Source organism: Pteropus vampyrus, unplaced genomic scaffold, assembly GCF_000151845.1.
Source record: "Pteropus vampyrus isolate Shadow unplaced genomic scaffold, Pvam_2.0 Scaffold181, whole genome shotgun sequence".
NCBI classification, from domain to species: domain Eukaryota; kingdom Metazoa; phylum Chordata; class Mammalia; order Chiroptera; family Pteropodidae; genus Pteropus; species Pteropus vampyrus.
Genome location: NW_011888962.1, coordinates 837,575 through 855,702, shown reverse-complemented (window position 1 = coordinate 855,702; position 18,128 = coordinate 837,575). Strand labels below are relative to the sequence as shown.

Below are 18,128 nucleotides of genomic sequence, written 5' to 3'. Positions count from 1 at the left end.
AAAACAACCAGCGTGCCTGGCCTGGCCTCCTCAATTGCTGAAACTTATAAAGCTAAGGGGCAGACCAGATCAAAGACCAGGACTGTAAAACCAAGCACAGACTGGAGACCTCTCAAAAGTTATAAAACCATTTCCTCCTCTGGGAAATGAGGTGTCTGCGTTATTCAAGGTAAGATTCCCTGAGCCCTTTATAAGGAACACCACCCCTTTGCCATTGCGTTGTTTACTACCTTCCAAAAAAAAAAAAAGAAAAGAAAAGTAATTTTCTCAAAGTCCTGCACTGAAAACTAAAATTTCTTGTCAGAAACAAAGTTAAGAGAACTTAAGGATTTAGCAGCTGTTCACTTGGAGCATACTTAATGAAATGTCACGCTTTGGGGCTCGTTGTAGAGATGCAAACTGCCACAAAAGTTCAACAGAGGTAGTAGGCATCATTGCATCAGGTTGAGCAGGAATGTTTAAACTGAAAAATCTAATGAATTATTGCTGGACAAGTGGCTACATGTACTGAGGTTGTTTCCTTGCACAGTGTTGTCTAAATCTTATTTCTTTTGAAAATCATATGCAGATTTCATTGATTTCTATACATGAAGACTGGGTTTGCTAATCTTCAGTGAAAAATGAAGCTCATGTTGTTATCAACTTAACATCTCTTACTGTGAAGACCAATTCCTGCCCCACCTCCTACATCTTAAATAAATACTGCTCTATTATAATAGACATAATCTAAACTGATTGGAATTGCTCCTAAGAGAAAGAACATTTGACCACCCTGGTTATCCCTCTGAATATTTGCACGGAGGATATGCATTCATTTGGGAATGCCAACTTCGGTTATTTTGGATGTGAATTATCAAACAAAAATAATTTAAGCATTCTGATTCCTTAAAAGATATTAGTTAGTACGTTGATTCTCTAGTCTGACGCGAACTTTGTATTTTTTTAGCATTTGCAGGCAGGATGTTGGAGTGTAGCTGTGACCCACCCAAAGGACTTGGAAAATAAATGTAGTAAGGCATCCCGCCAGAGGCTCTGGCTGTTTATTACAACAAACCATTCAACTCCTCCCCTGGTGCTTCAAGGTGCGTTTGTGATTTAGTCTCCTCTCGGTGACCTCCAGGCCTCTTAAGGTTAACTGGTTTTCATATAGTCGTCTCCTTAGGCTTTTCAGTTTTCCTGTGACTGCTCAGGGACATTCATATATTCTTAGCTCTGTCCCATAGTATAGTGATGGCACTTTAAGGCAGGTTAACCATATATTTTTTTAGGAATTCAAAAGAAGGTTTGTGAGACTACTAATTTTTGAGAGGAAGGTGGCTTGTGGGAAGAGGTTTATCTTTATCTCCTTAGATTTTTTATATGAGAAAAGAAAGGAAAAAATAAACAGAGTAAAAGTAAGCAATTGCTATTATTTATTTGAAGCACTGTTCTCTTCCATGTAAGGTCTGTCAAATATCTTCTGGTTGCCATTTCAGGAAGAAAATGATAATAATCAGAATATAATGTCTGAATATTATCTGTTAAACTCTCCTGAAATAATGTGCCCTGTGTTCTACCATCCCCCAGAAAGCTCTCTGTCCCAGTAAGATTATTTAGCTCACTGCCACTCCCTTCACTGTCACATACACAGAGGAGATAAATGCGGCCCCAAGTGCTTTTCCTTACTTGCTCAATGTTCCATATATTCCAAGAATCTAACTCTGAAAAACCTAGTCCACTGATTGGGTATCTCCTAAACACTGTATAATAGTCTCATAATGACTAATATATCATTTCTGTCCCCTAAGAAAAAATGTTTCAGCGGGGAATCTGAATGTATGCAACTAACCAGAATACTCAAAGCTTCTCGGATCAGCACACCAAGGTTGTCATTACAAAGAAAGAAAGATGTACAATATTATCAGGCCACTGAGATTTTTTTTTGTTTGTTTTTACTTCTGCCCCTAATATGTAAAGTAGTGACAGAATAAAAAATGAATAGTACTTATTTACTATTACAGTGTTTTCTCCATTCTAAGGCAATTTTTTACAAGAATATTTTGGAAATAATGTTTTGTAATCTGTGTCATATCTTTTTTCCTCTGAAAAGCTTCTCAGAATAGAGCAGATATGGTATTGTCCTGCAAACTCCTGGTAGTACACAAGTATATAATGGTGTACAGGCTGACAAAGAAGCCTGATTGTAGGAGAGTGGATTTAGGAACCATGTGACCTTTGTCTTTAGGACTTTGGGGAACATGAATTTGATCCAGAAGCTGCTCATTTCTAGTATTTTTCTGATGTACCGAACTGTATAATGTATAGACTCCTATTTGACTATTGACACCACAGCATTTCAATGGACTGTAGTAAAGTTGTATAAATTCATTGCGGTCATCCATCTATACATATATTTTGTTGAATCAAACCACTATGTAGTATGATATTTACTAAACCTCAGTCATTTGGTCACAAAATCCACAAGTTTTGTCATATTGGAATACCATCCGTATCATTACTTATTTGATATTTTTCTTCATTGACTGAAACTTAAATAACATGTATTTAAAAGATAACTATTATTTTGAAATACTTTGCCCACTTTCAAATCTTCTGTCCTCTGAGTAAACTCCTATTTTCAGATTACAATAGATACTCTGTACTTTCTAATCAGTCATGAGCAGAGTTTTGAGAACCATGTCATAAACTAATATAATATTCAGTCCTGTCAGGTGTGTTTAAATTCAGTACTGCAGGTATGTTAAATATCTTTTTAGAAAAAAATGACCATGGAGCTGCATTTTTTTAAGTTTCCTAGTATTCTATATTGTACTCTAACATTAATAAGAATAAGTCACTTTGAACTCTGGTAGCATTTCCTTGTTATTGAGGAATAATATGGTATTTTCCTTATCTGGAGGAGAATTACAAGCATTTTCTTATCTTATTACACTAGCTAGGTATACGATTGGATTTAAGGACTTTCCTATAGCCATGAACCCCTTTGGAACTAAATTCTTTAATTTCCGAGGAAAAACCCAGAGTAATATTTTGAAGGCTTCTGACCTTTAGGTTTCCTGCTTCTTTTGTAAAATGTCAGGTTAGAATAACAATCATCTCAGTTTTGATATAGTCCCTTTTGTTTAATTTTGCTATTGTTGCCTGTCTTCTGGTGTCAAATCTAAAAAAATCCTCTCCAAGAGCAATGTCAAAGAGCTTTTCCCTATTTCCTTCTAGGACCTTTCTGGTTTCAGGGCTTATATGTCTTTGATCAAGTTAATTTTTGTGAGTATAAAATAGGGGTGCGGTTTCATTCTTTTGCATGTGGATATCCAGTTTTTCCAACACTATTTATTGTATGTCCTTGGCACCCTTGTTGAGGATTGGTTGACCACATATGCATTGGTTTATTTCTGGGCTCTATTCTGTTCCATCGATCTATGGGTCTGTTTTTATGTCAGTACCACACTATTTTAATTATTATAGCTTTGTGAAATAGTTGAAAATCCAGAACTGTGATGCCTCCAGCTTTGCCCTTCTCTTTAAAGATTGCTTTGGCTATTCATAGCCTTTTGTGGTTCCATGTGAATTTTAAGATTATCTTTTTTATTTCTGTGAAAAATGCCATTGTAATTTTGATAAGTATTGCCATAAATATTTACATCAAACTAAAAAGCTTCTGCACAGCAAAGAAAACCCCCAACAAAATTATTTTGGAGTCTGTACCCAATTGCTACGTGGGGTATAAAGGGCACTTCCCCACACCTACAAACAATTCTTGGACACCAGCTGGGTGTCTGAAAATTCAACTCAATTTTGAAACTACCCACCTGGAGATAGTGTTAGATTCCATAGGTTAAACACTCAGTCCCAAAAGATTGCCACTCCCCCACCTTTTTAGATGCTAGTTCAAGTCCAGAATGTTACCCGTACTTCTGACGGATAGGCTATAAATGAGAGGTTCCCATAATCCTCCTACTTGGATTCCATTAACTTGCTAGACTGGCTCATAGAATTTAAGAAACCCATTTACTCATTAGATTTCTAGTTTATTATAAAAGGGTATAATTTAGCAACAGTCAGGTGGAAAAGATGCATAGGGCAAGAGATGAGGAAAGGACACTGAGCTTGCAGCTTTCTCCCAGTGTGCCACTCCACCTCCATTTCCACATATTCACCAACCATGAAGCTCTCTGAACTTCATCCTTTTGGGTTTTTATGGAGGCTTCATTACAGGCATGGTTGATTAAATCATTGGCCACTAAGGACTGATTCGACATCCAGTCCCTCTTCCCTCGCCAAAGGTCCCGTGGGGTTTGGGGATGAAAGTTGCAACTCATTAATCACAGGGTTGGTTCCCCAGGCAATCAACCCTCATCTTTAGGTTACATGAGGGCTTCCTGAAAGTCAGCACATTAACATAAAAGACATCTTCATGGCTCTTATCACAAGAAATTCCAGGAGTTTTAGGAACCAGTAGACAAAGATCAGATATTTATGAGAAATATATTTTGGTCATGTGAATGACCAAATACAGTCATGTGCCACATAATGACGTTTAGGTCAATGACAGACTACGTATGTGACCTTAGTCCCATAGGATTAAAATGGAGATGAAAAACTCCTATCACCTAGTGAAGTCATCAGGCAATGCATTAGTCATGTGTTTGTGCTGATGCTGGTATAAACAAACCTACCTCACTGCCAGCTGTACAAAGGTAGAGCGCATACAATTATGTACAGTATATACTTGATAATGATAATAATTATGTTACTAGTTTATATATTTTTATATCCTATATTTTAAAAGTTATTTTAAAATAAGTAGTATACTCTTTCTACTTATAAAAATGAAGCTGTAAAACAGTATGCCATGAAAGGCCTATGGCAGCCTCACTTATCTTGTGTTTACCAAGTCCCTTGATTGCATCATTTTCTCTTGAGCTTGATTTAATCTTGTGTTGTTTTGTAAAGTAACATGCTGTACATGTTTGTAGCCTAAGAGGAATAGGCTATACCATATCATCTAGGTGTGTAGTAGGCTATGACATCTAGGTTTGTGTAAGTGCACTCTTTGATGTTAGCATAATGACGAAATCACCTAGTAATGCATTTCTGAGAATGTATTTCCATCTTTAAGTGATGCATGACTATATTTCTTATAAACCACAATATTAAAAAAATGAAAAAGAAAACCTATAAATGTAAGAAGATATTTACACAGGATATATTTGATAAGGTGCTAATATTGATACAACTCAATAGCAAAAAAAAGTTATACAATGAAAAAATGGGCAAAGGGCCTGAATAGACATTTTTCCAAAGAAGTCATACAAATGGCTAACAGGTAAATGAAAAAGTGCTTAACATCACTACTTATCAGGGAAATGTAAATCAAAACTACAAGGAGACATTACCTCACACCTGTATTGATGGCTTTTATCAAAAAGACAAGAGATAAATGCTGATAAAGATGTGGAAAACAGGGAACCCTTGAGGACTGTTGGTGAGGAGGTAAGTTGGTATGGCTACTACGAAAACATTATGGAATTTCTTCAAAAAATTAAAAATCGAACTATCATATGACCCAGCAATTCCCCTTCTAGGCACACATCCAAAGGAAACAAAATCAGTATCTCAGATGTCTGCATTCTCATGTTTGTTGCAGCATAATTCTCAATAGCCAAGATATGGAAACAACCTAAGTATCCCTCCATGAATGAGTAGGTAAAGAAGATATGAGAAAAAAGCACAGTAAAATGTTATTCTGCCATTAGAAAGAAGAAAATCTTGCCATTTGGGACAACATAGATGAACCTGGAGAATGCTATAATAACTGAAGAAAGCCAGACAGAGAAAAACAAATACTATGTGATCTCACTTATGTGTAGAATCTAAAATAAAGGGAGAGAGAGAGAGAGAGAGAGAGAGAGAGAGAGAAATCAAACACATAGAAGCAGAGTAAAATAGTGGTACTAGGGACTGGGAGTATGAGAAATGGAGAGACACTGATCAAAGTGTACAAGCCATTAGTTATAAGAAGAATAAATTTTGTGGATCTAATGTACAGCATTGTGACTATAATTAATACTGTATTGTATATAGTACTTATAATTTGCTAAAAGAGTAGATCTTAAGCATTCTCCCCACAAAAAAATGGTAACCATGAGGTGATGGATGTGTTAATTAATCTGATCATGGTAATCATTTCACATTGTAGGTATATATCAAATCATCGCATTGTACATTTTAAATATATACAGTTTTGTTTGTTAATTATATGTCTATAAAGCTCAGGGGAAAAAAAAGGAGAAAGATTGACAGTATCTTTTATGATATAATATCAAAAAGCTAGAAAGATAACAGATGATTATACTTTAGTAGTAGAATAAAATAAAAAATAATGATGAGAGCATAAAAAATGACATAAAACGCAAATATAATAATGAAAATTATCAAAGCCAAAAACTAGTTCCTTGTAAAGAATAATATATTGACAAATGCCAAGCAATACTGATCAAGAACTAATCTGAGAAAACACAAATTGTCAATATCAGTTCCTACAGACATGAAAAATAATGAAAATATATTATGAATAACTTTCTACCAATAAATTTGAAAACTTAAGCAACATGGGCAAACTCTTGAAAAACACAACTAACAAAATCAACAAAAGAAATGAAAAAAATAAATCATTCTACATTGATTACAGATTGAATCTGTATTAAAAATTAATTAAAATCAATAAAGCTTTCACAAATACCAATAAAAATAATCATGATTATTTAATAATCGCCTTCAGAGTACATTACATACATTTTCTTATTCATTACAATAACCTTGCAAGTTAGGTGTAATAATATTAATTTTATGAATAATGAAAACTTAGTAATTTATTAGAAGTCACATCACTGGTGATATAAAAGTATTTAGATCCAGATAAATCTGATGGGTGTGTAATATGAATATGTGAGAGAGAAAGAGAGGAGGGGCCAAGGAGAGGGAAAAAGAGATGGAGATTAAAAATTATTACTATATTCTTGGGAATTGTTTTTAAGCCATCCATCCTCTTCAGTTGGACGGTAGCAATCAATGAATAGCCATTAAAAGTAGTATGTGTGTGTTACAGGTGTAACGATGGATATATTTAACAGCCATCAAATTTTAGGTCTTCAAGATATCCAAAATTAAACAATCTGAGTTCACTGTTCTTGTTTCTCATTTCTAGGCCTATAAACATTGTGATGAGGTATACATGATATCATGAGTCTGTTGGCCATAAAGTGTGATGAGGTCTTTAGCTATATTCATAATATGGGTAATGGTGGTTGGCTGTTACCTATACAACAGATGGTATTTTGAGTGCCTTCTTGAGCAATACTGGCTAATAAATGATCATTTTAAAAGATAAAAATATGTGAGACTTCTGATAATGCACAGATTTCAACATTTGTCAACAAATTACATCGTCTATTGAAAAGTGCAGAAAACTAATTTTTAAAACTAGAATGAACATTTCTGTATGGGAATGCATTTTGTAATTGACTTTTAGAAATTTGCACTAATTCATAATATTAGATTTCAAAAATCATTGTAGGTCTCAAATAAAGTATCTAATTTAAAATTTCATAAATGCTCTCCTATTTCCCTTGTACTGTATATTATATTCACCAGATATTTATGTAATGAAAATATATAAATATAATACATTGATATAATAAAAAGATTTTTTGAAAGAGATAAAAAAACTAGAAAAAATACATTGCCAAATGAAGCCCTTCCTTTAATGTTTTGAAATGAATTGAGGTTAAAATAAGATTTGGAAAATAATCTATCAGAAATAAATGCATACAGAATGTGCTTATCTATTGCATCAGATAATTTAATATCTGATGCAATAGACAATGAAAAAATTGATTAGAAGGAAAACTTTCATCAAGTCTATTTAATTTACATTTTTTGACAACATTTTTCCTGTCTATGTTAAAAGTAATGGTAAGATTATCTGGGCAACTCAAGTAATTTTTTTTTGACCACATACTACAACTAAATTTTATTTAATATAAAAGGTCTGTTCTTTGAGACAAAAACAATTGATTAGGAAGTGTATACAGGATCAGGTTAAAAAAATAGCCTTTGGAGTCAGACTGTCTGGGTGAAAATCCAAACTCCACTAATGACTAGTTCTTTGATTAAGTTACTGAAACTTCTCCAAGCCTGTTTCTTCAGCTATAAAAATGAAGACACAATAGAGTTTTGTGAGGATTAAATGAGACATGTAAAATCTTGGCAAAGTGTTTGGCACATAGTAAGGGCTCAATAAATAATACTAGTAAAAATAAGTTTTAAAAGAGGAGATAATGAATATGGAGAAAAGCAACTTTAAAATTTAAAATATATGTTACTGTAGTACTTTGATTAAAAATAATTTTCTGTGTTTAATCTTAGTTCACACCCTGACCCCCTGACTCCCTTTATTTAATAGATTGTAAACAGTTTTCCTGTCTCCTGACTTAAACATCTAAGGTTTGTTCTCTGTATTGCCTTTAGATTATCTTTCAAAGACACAAAACTTAAATATTAAATCCCCTGCTTAAGAATTTTCAATAACTTCCTATTCCTTACAAAATCAATTATAGCCTTCTTTGTGTGTTAAATGTAAACTTCTACCACTTAGGTGTAATCTATTGTTCAGCCTTGTCCTTGATAACTAATTCTTCGTACCCTATAATGGCACCCACACAACTGTACATGTTTTGTCCCAAATCTGCTGTGCTATTTCCCTTGCTTGATGCGTTTTCCACCTTCTTCACCTTTTTCTGAGAGCAAACACCCTACTCACACTTCAAGATCTAACACAAGCAGCAGTAAAGGCCAACTAACTCTAAGACAAACTCAGAAGTTGTCTCCTTAGTTTCATTCAGTATGTTAAAATCTTAGGTTAATTTTGATTATTATGATAATTATGTTTTACTTGTGTGTAATGTATTTACAATGTGCAGCAGCACACAATGGAAATTATAGGGACATCAGGGTTCCATAGCTACTGTTCAGCCACTGATTTTGACTGTGTGACCATTGAAAACTTAATCTAAGTTTCAATACCTTCTTTTATAAAATCGGACAATATAGAACAATATATGCATCTATCTTCCTTCCAGGGCTGTTTTGGTAGTAAATAAGAAAAGATGTTGCCCCATCTGCAATCCCAAGCTTTTTATCATTCACTTCCAGATCTTTGCATATGCTTCTCTGGAAGCATTATCCTTCTTCCCTTTCTCTGTCTCTCTCTGTCTCTCTCTGTCTCTCTCTGTCTCTCTCTCTGTCTCTCTCTCTCTCTCTGTCTCTCTCTCTCTCTCTCTCTCTCTCTCTCTCTCTCTCTCTTTGGGGTCTGGAATTGATTCAGAAGTCAACTCCCCAAGTTCTGCTGCTTTTCAGTCTGAAGTAGATGCCCTGTCCCAGTCAACCTCTAGATTCTGGTGCTAATTCCTCCCAGAGTGCTTGAGCACCACAGTGTGATCCTCTCCTCATCTGGGGAAGGGGAAGGGATCCTGGCTTCCCATCCTTGTATTCCCAGTGTCTGACCATGAACAGACACTTGGACCTCCATAATGTTGTGAGTTCCTTGAAAACAGGGGGTCAGGGGTGGGGGTAAAGTTTATTCTTCTTTGTATTCACAGTACCTAGCACAATACCTGGCTCACAGGGTGTTTATCTAACAGCAAAATAAATTTTTTTGTCAACAGTGGCAGATAAGCCTCTTAAAATTTCTTCCCGTGCCCTTTTGTGGCATATGTCTTATAGCTGGACTTAAACTTCAAAAACTGAGTCTTGCTTGTCTTCTTTTTTATAAGCCTCTACCCCTAAAGCTACTTTTGGCACTTCCTTTACCGAAACAGAATTTCTACGTCCTTACAATAAAAATCGTCTCTCAAAGAAAAAGAAACTGGGTAAGAAAAAAACTGAGAGAGGTATTAAGCAGGCATCGATCTGACCCCAGTATCATCATTAAGGAGGGAAAGAGTCTTTCCTAAATATTTAGGAGAAACAGCTTTAATCTGGAGAAGCTATTATGTAATGTGCTATTCAACCCAGATAAAGTATTTGAATTCTAATATGGACTTTTTGGAAGCTCAATTCAAAGGAATGACTTTTCCAGGAAGAGTTTCCCCACATCTTGGCAGAACAACAGGAAGATGCTTGTGGCATCCTATAAAATTTGCCAAAGTCAGTCACCCATCTGCCTATGAAGGGATGGAAAAGTTACATTCTTGCCAATTCTCTCACAAGCTAAATTTGGAGCCGCTCATAAGTGTTTTACATGTATTAGCATATTGACTTTTACATCAACCACAAGAAGATTTTTTATACCCATTTATCAGATGAGGGACCTGAAGTACAGAGTGCTTCCTAGCTAGTTTAGTGAAAGAAGCAGACCACAACTCAGGCCTTCTGGCTCGAGAAGAAGAAATCTGAAAGTGACAGGTAGAGCTTCCATTCAATGAGTGCTCACCCTGTGCTAGGCATTGGGTAAGATGCTCTGCACATGTCATCTCATTTAACATTTAAAACAAAATCATGAACTAGGTACTATAACGTCCTCCACTAAACAGTGGAGATCTAGAGGATGTTAAGGAGTATGTTTGAAGCTTTAAGCTGGGACTTAAATTTGCCTGTTAAGAGAGCCAAATATCTTCGGAGGAAAACTGGGACCACAAGAACTAAACAAATAGCATCACAAATAGCATCTTAACAGGAAAATTTTTTAAATCTTGTTTAAACCTATTTAAGAAATACACAAAAATGATAGGATGAATAAACTTGTCACCCCTGGTAACAGTATTATTTTTATGGACATGACACTGAAATCATTAGAAATTAATCATTATTTTTATTCTAGGAGTAAAAACTTAAAAATATTTCAAGTATTTAGATACCAGACTGCAGGTATATATATAAATGTGGTATTCAACAGTAACTTTTGAAAAAAACATGCATTTCAATTTTACTATGTTGGTTTTTTTCCCTCAAAATGAAGACAAATTATCTTTGCTTATTCAAAAATGATTTCTATAGGTATATTATATTTACAGTTAAATTTTGTTTTTAGAACAGATATCTCCTACATACAGAACAGGAAAGAAAACTTAGATACTATTTAACCTGACCTTGTATATCAATTTGTGTTCTGGGGAGAAAGAGAGCCTATTCATTCCAGGAATGCAGTGAACTCTAAAAAAATACTTGCAAACAACACAGAACTGTGATTTTCAGAACTTCTCTAGTGTGTTCCCTGTGTTCTAAAAGAGAGTGCTTTGTCTGATATTTTTGCAAAAAATCCCTGAGTCTTGAGGATAATAATTGGCAGAAGTCTCCTTATAGAAATTTGAAGGCAAATGAGCTAGAAGAGATAATGCCCAAATCATCTTCTGGGAAGATGGTTATTCCATATGAGAAGAGACTAGGAAAAAGCTCTCCCACCCAAGCCCATGAAATTTAAGTCTTCATTCAGCTGACAGTTCTTCCACGAGTCAGGTTCCCCCAGCACCAACTTTATTCCTTGGTTGACTCACAGACTTCTCTGCAAATAGTTAATTTTTTTCTTGAGTTGCCTTATAGCAATTTTAAATTATAATTAAAGTGCAGCGATTTAGAATATCAATACAATTTTTAAAAAGTTATTTTAAAAACAGCAATCTTGCGAATGGGTAGTAGCTTAGGTAGAGCTGTTTAACACCTTTGTAGGCCCCACTACACATCATATCTGACATATCAAAATGGACCCACTTCTCACCATATACAATATTTTTGTTATAAAACCTAGAAAATATCTTTATAATTTTGCTTTTGAAATCATTTGGCTACTATTAAACTCATTTAACTAATGACTGGCCTTAATTTCTCTGTAATCATCCAGGATGCTCAAGAAAACTTGTGAAGTAAAAAAATATTCAGCCCACAAGTTTTTTTTTTCAAGTGTAATAAAGTTTTTTATGAATACCTATTTGATAATTATTAAAATTGGCATAGTTATTCTTTGAACATTTAATTAAACTTTAATCATGATTTTATAGTTGTCTTTTTTTGTATTTTGGAGTTAATTACTCTATTTTTCAGTTCTCAAATATTTCCATAGGCCCATAAAAAGCTCATAGGCTCTAAATATAGAAGACCACATTATGTGCCATGGGCAACATTGACCTGGCGATGGAATCTGGGAAGAAAGGGAATTCTGGCAAGAAGTGATTCACAAAGGAGACATATTTAGTATTTCCAGATAGTGTGTTATTCCTTGCAGTACTTTGATAATTATGAGTTATACTTTACTTTGCTAATGAGATGAAGTAAGTCTTCAAACATTCACTGCAGGGACTTACTCATGATCCAGCTCATACTTGATATCACAGATGAGAAAAAAGCACAAGATGTGGTTGCTACTCTTGAAGATCTAATAGTTTAGTTGAGAAGACAAATACTATTCTACTTAAGGTTTTCTCTATAATAACTAAACATATGAGATTGTGAGAGAGTGAATCCAGGGTTTGGGTACTCGAAGGATCAAACTAAAACAATAATACTATTGTCTGGTTGTATCAAAATCATGTGTTAAATTGTTCTTTAAAATACCTGATGTGACTTATAAACTAAGACAGTTGCTGGGGCCCCAGCATTATTCTCATAGTGGAGGAAGAAGTATGAGAGTCCTAATGAGGGCTAACTTTTTTACTGTCTTTTTTTACTCATTCTACTCAATCCCAGGAATATAGTATTGAACTGGGGTTAGGTTTCCATACCAATTACAGAAAGTGGAAACATGCACAGAAGATTTTAGCCCCAAGTGAAACAGGTACATCTGAGTTTAATTCTCTGGCTCCTGTTCTGTTCGATTGATTCAGTGGGTATCATCAATATTTTTTCTCTGAAATGAACTTTGTTTTCTAAGAATAAATGGAATGTGTTCTTTGCAATAGCTTTATGATAGTCAACAGAGTTCTCAACACATTTTCCTCACTTTTGTTGTTAACTGATAGGTCCTATTATGGAAATAATGTCTTCAGTAATGCTGAGAAATTCTTGCCTTTCTCCAACTACGTTTGAGCGATTCTCCTGACTCAATAGGAATTACACACCACTGGGCACAATCTGGCTGCAGCGTCACTGTGTGAATCACCATTTCCCTCTAAGCTCTGCAACAGCATGAAAAAGTCACCACCACACTCTCCTGTCCTGGAGAAATAAACTGGTAAACAATTTGTCTCTAGCTCCTTAGACATCATTTTTGAGAACATTTGTCTTCAACTATTAGTTGACATAACTGGAAAAACAAGAAATGGCTATACAGAATTTCAATTTACCCTGAGAAAATGCCTAACAGTCTTTAGGTTTTGTAAAATAACTGTGAAAACTTTATGCTGACCTTTGATAGCTAGTATAAGGAGAGACCTAAGTAGAGCCTGTTCTTGGGGGCAGCCAGTCTCACTAAAAATTATTTTAAAAAATAAAGAGTAAAACCCTTTTGTGTGAGGGATCATTTTAACAGGGCCACAACATCTGTCTGTGCCAGCTATGCATTGTATAACTATAGGGGGAACCATTTACACAAACCACAATGAAAATTGTGTCTTTGGAATTATGCAAAATGGAGGTTCTGTCTTTAGGTTGATCAAATAATGAGGTGATGCAACTATATTTTTCATCCTTAAATAGATCTCGAAGGCTCAAATTGAACCACTGAGGCTAATACACTGAGCTATACAGAGAAAGCAGCATCGGATAGTGGTTAGAAACACCTTGGAGTCAGAGTGACAGAGTATAATTCCCAACTTGGTCCCTTACATGTTGCTTTACTTTTCCATGCTTCAGTTGGCTCAGTCTTAAAGTGGGTATAATCGGGGTGGTTGGGAGAATTATATTAAATGATACAAGTAAAATGCTTAGTTGTTGCTCAACACATAGTCAAGGGTTCAATAAATGTTAACACTTACTATTTAAAAAGTGTTTCTCTTTTGTTCAATTGTTAGAATTTGCTCTGGAATTAATAAATTACTACAGATGTACTATTATAAGTCTGCTTCAAGAGTATTTATGGTTCCAGAAGGAAACATTTTCTTTGTGTCTTTTAAGGCTGAGGACTCAGAACAGTTTAACAGAATTTTGTGACTGTTGTTAAGAGTTTTAAAAAGTTTGTTTTAGGAGTTGTGTCTCCTGGATTCTTTCAAATGTAGTTATCACCGAAGGCTAATAGAAACCCAGAAATCTTCAGATATTGATGGAAAAAGAAGCATTTTTAAAGCAAATGGGAGCAAAAGCCACAAAAATAATACTGTCCCTTCCTTGCACTTTTTCTTTCCGGTGGCACCGAAAGCATGGCAAAGGGTCATTGAACCATTTGAAGATTTTTATTGGGGTAATCAGATGTTCATAAAAAGATACTCTTTAAGAAGGAGTAGCTCATCTTCCAGAAATGAGAGGCCAGTGTGACTAACTTTTCTAATTTGTAAAGAGAAATTTAAAATTATGTGAGACATCTTCCCATTTTAAATGTTTGTGCTAATTCAAAATTTAAAAAATACTGCCTGGCCAACACTGTGAAGTCAAACAAAATACGTTTGAGGTAGGAGTGGGGGTTATGTTACCAGATTTTCTTTTAACCACTGTTTAGGACTCATTGATTTACTATTTTATTAATCTCAGAGAAACTCCTTTATGTATAGTGTCTAATGCAACAGTGGGCTAATAGCAGATATTTATATTTTAATAGTAGGTATAAAAAATAACAATAACTTAACCCAGTGAGATTAATTTTCAACGGTAAATACTTCAGGCCTTTAATGAAGAAATTTGAGGAGAATTAATTATGATGAAATAGCAAATGCTTACTGCATCCATGCATAAAACCAAATCCTAGTGGACTTAATTTTTTTGAAATTTCATTGTTATTTTTAGTTAATTGTTAACTAAAGTCTTAAATGACTAGTCGAATGAGTAATTTGGTTAGTTAAACAAGAGAAGACAGAAGGAAACCAGCATTTATTCAACACCTGTTATCTACTTGGTTCTTTAACTAAATTTTCTCTTCCAATATTCAAAACAACCCTTTAAGGTAGTTATAATTATTTGTTATTTTGCAGATGTAAGTTGATGTTTGGAGAGGTCATGCTTAACCTTTTTGAGCCATTGTCTTACACATCTTACACAATTAATGTTGATGTTGCCAAATATTAATTCAAGATCTGGTACAGTTATCAATCAGTAATACATACACACATATGTGTGCAAATACACACACGCGCACACACACACACACACACACACACACACACACACACACACACAAATTTACTCTCCAGCATTTAAAAGCAAGTTTAAATTCACTAGGCTGGACAGGGTCAGCTGCCATATGTTAATTCAGAAAAAAGAATTTTGTGCAGATAAATAAAATTTTTTGCCTTAATTTGAGTCATCATGTGTCATCGTTAAACACTATATACAGTACATATAGTAACTGGGAACTCATACTTTCTTATGTCTACCAAAAAGTCAACGTAGAGTTGGGAGTATAATTAAATGTAAATAGGTGAGTTAACCCTTCAGGTTTTTTAATAGAAGAGATGAGGGTCTGATAGTGTTGGAGTGAGAGGGGTCAACAGAGATTAGAGGAAGATTAAGAGATGGCAAAATCTGTCTTGATTTCAAAGGAAATTTAGAGTAGAGAGTTGAAAATAAAACTAGTTCATACATTTCCATAGCAGCTTCACAGTTAACAACTTATAAGGGAAATACCAACACTGTGACATTTGTTAAGGGTTCCACAAATGTAAGATGTGTCCTTCCAAGCAATATCAACTGTAAATATGATATTATCAACTTAATCCAATGCCTCATAAATCCCAAATAAATACTATCTAGAGTAGTATCACATACTTATGAAGATATATCAGTAAATATTTATGGGTTGCCGTGGTAGACAGAAATAAATAAAGAGGTAGTGCTTGCTTCAAGGAATTCATAGTCAAAAGAGGGGACAAATAGTAAGAAACATATGCCCATGAAAAATACCACATTATTGTCTTTTATTCACTTCATAGGTCTTATATATTGGGAAAATGGATGAATAAATGAATTGACACAGATCATGAATATTATGAAAGGAGAGAAGAAAAAAATCCTTGTGCAATGAATAGTCAGCAAATATTTCAAAGAGACAGGATTCTAGATATGGGGCTTAAAAACTGATAGAAAAGAGGTCTTGTGAAGAATGGCATAGAAAAAGAGGAGCGGCAAGGACTGAGAGATGGTTGCAGCAATGTAAAGTGTTATTCCATCAGTAAATCTTGATAAAGAGATGTGGGATTATATAAAGAAAAACTTTTTATCAAAAATAGAATGGGCTCCCTTGGTGTTGGTGGGTGAGAAATTTATGTGAGGAGAAATATGGAAGCTTTGGGTAGAAGACTACACAGCAAAAATGTGATAGTGAGTAGTCAGGCCCTGAGGAGTAAGTGGAACTTTTAAAGTTCCCTCTAACTGGGAATTCTAGGCTTTCTTTTTTTGCTATGTTACTGAAATGATTGAATTACTCATAGGCAGAACTTTCTCTTTTTCTTCCTAAATCAAGAGAAAGTAAAATTAATCATGAGGGTTATTTTGTCTTTTATTTGGTGAAATCACATTTTGGTTGGTAAAGAAACAATAGTTTTACCACTTAGCTCTAGAAGTGGTAATTGAGAGTGACTTTTAAGGAATACTTTCTATAGATTTCAGAAGACAAACATTTTGTTTTAAAGGTTTATAATACGATGAGTATTTTAAAACCCATTATAAATAAACAGCCTGTAGAAAAATATCTTTAAATTTCAAATGGCAGTCTACAGAGAATTTTAAGTATACATATATATACACACAATTGACTTTCTGATAAATTAAATTAATTTGATTTATTCTTATTAAGATCATCTTTGATGTTACGTATTCAAATGCCTAAATACTAATACAAAAACAATAATAGTTTTGTTTAAAGTTTTCAAACACATACAACAAAACAAGGCTTGATTCAAAATACTTGTATACACAGGCACTTGAAATTAACTCAGTATCTCTGACCCTCATAGGGGTGGGTATTGATTCCTGTCCTCTGAACAACCACCTCTAAAAGCTGGTTACTCCAAAAACCTGCAACTCCTTGCCTGAGAGGTTTTTTTATTTGGTTTTGGTTTTGGTTTTTTGTACCTGTGAGTCTCTGCCTACGGACTATTTCTAGCTATAGTTACATGCTTGGCCTCAAAGTAAATAAATCAGAGTGGTAGGTTGTTAATAATCCCCAGAAACAGGTGATGGATGAGGGAGTTGGTGGGTAAGTATTGTAGCTTCCTCATCCAATGGATGGGATAATTCTGAGGAGTGATTCATACACAATGTCTTGCAGAGTGGATTCAGCTCCACTTTCCCACTGTGGTAACTGTGTTAATGATGGATAATTTCTTTCCTTCCATTTTCTGTCTCACTTCCTTACTCCTTCATTCAAGTTTCATAAACTTTCTAATTAAACTACTTGTGCTCCTTGTCTCAGGGTCTACTTCTGAGGGGGAACTTAGACCAATATATGCCTCTTCCACTATCTTATGGAACAAAAGAAGACTTTGATTGGGACTTAGAAACTGTAAATGAAAGCCTATTAAAGCGAGTTATATTTGTTTGTTCTTTGTCAGATACTACAAAATGTTACCACTTTACACTGATAAATTGTCTAGTTTTCTCAAGTCCCTCCTTTCTCTATATTCCTGCTCATCTTTGTCATTTGTCTTTTTCAAACTCTGATTGAAATATATATATTGCTTACAGATTCACTGTGTTTACTACATGAACCAAAAATATGCTTTATTTGTATATGTTAAAGATCACATGGATAGGTCATATGTTGGCAAGCAAATATGTTATTTCTAGAAGAAATAGTAATGTTAATTTATTCACGTGGGTCTCAATCATTGTTGCTCTTAATCAGGGTATTTCCTGACAGTGTGAACAAACACACACAAACACACATACACACACAAACATCTCTACACATGTGTACATGTTTGAGATATACTCCTTAATATTACGAATACACTAAATCTACTAATCAATCAACAATAAATTCTAAATTCAGA

At 34.4% G+C, this 18,128-nt stretch overlaps 1 protein-coding gene and 1 long non-coding RNA gene across 3 annotated transcripts in view; one reads left to right on the top strand and one right to left on the bottom strand.

Annotated features, from left to right (window-relative positions):
- LOC105299350 (cAMP-specific 3',5'-cyclic phosphodiesterase 4D) overlaps positions 1 to 18,128 on the bottom strand; it is a 774,866-nt gene that overhangs the window by 253,394 nt on the left and 503,344 nt on the right. The gene's annotated exons all lie outside the window — the stretch shown is intronic.
- On the top strand, positions 3 to 13,240 carry LOC105299351. The gene is made up of 3 exons (XR_896519.2): positions 3 to 169; positions 947 to 1,082; positions 13,011 to 13,240. It is a non-coding gene; the product is annotated as an uncharacterized LOC105299351 (long non-coding RNA).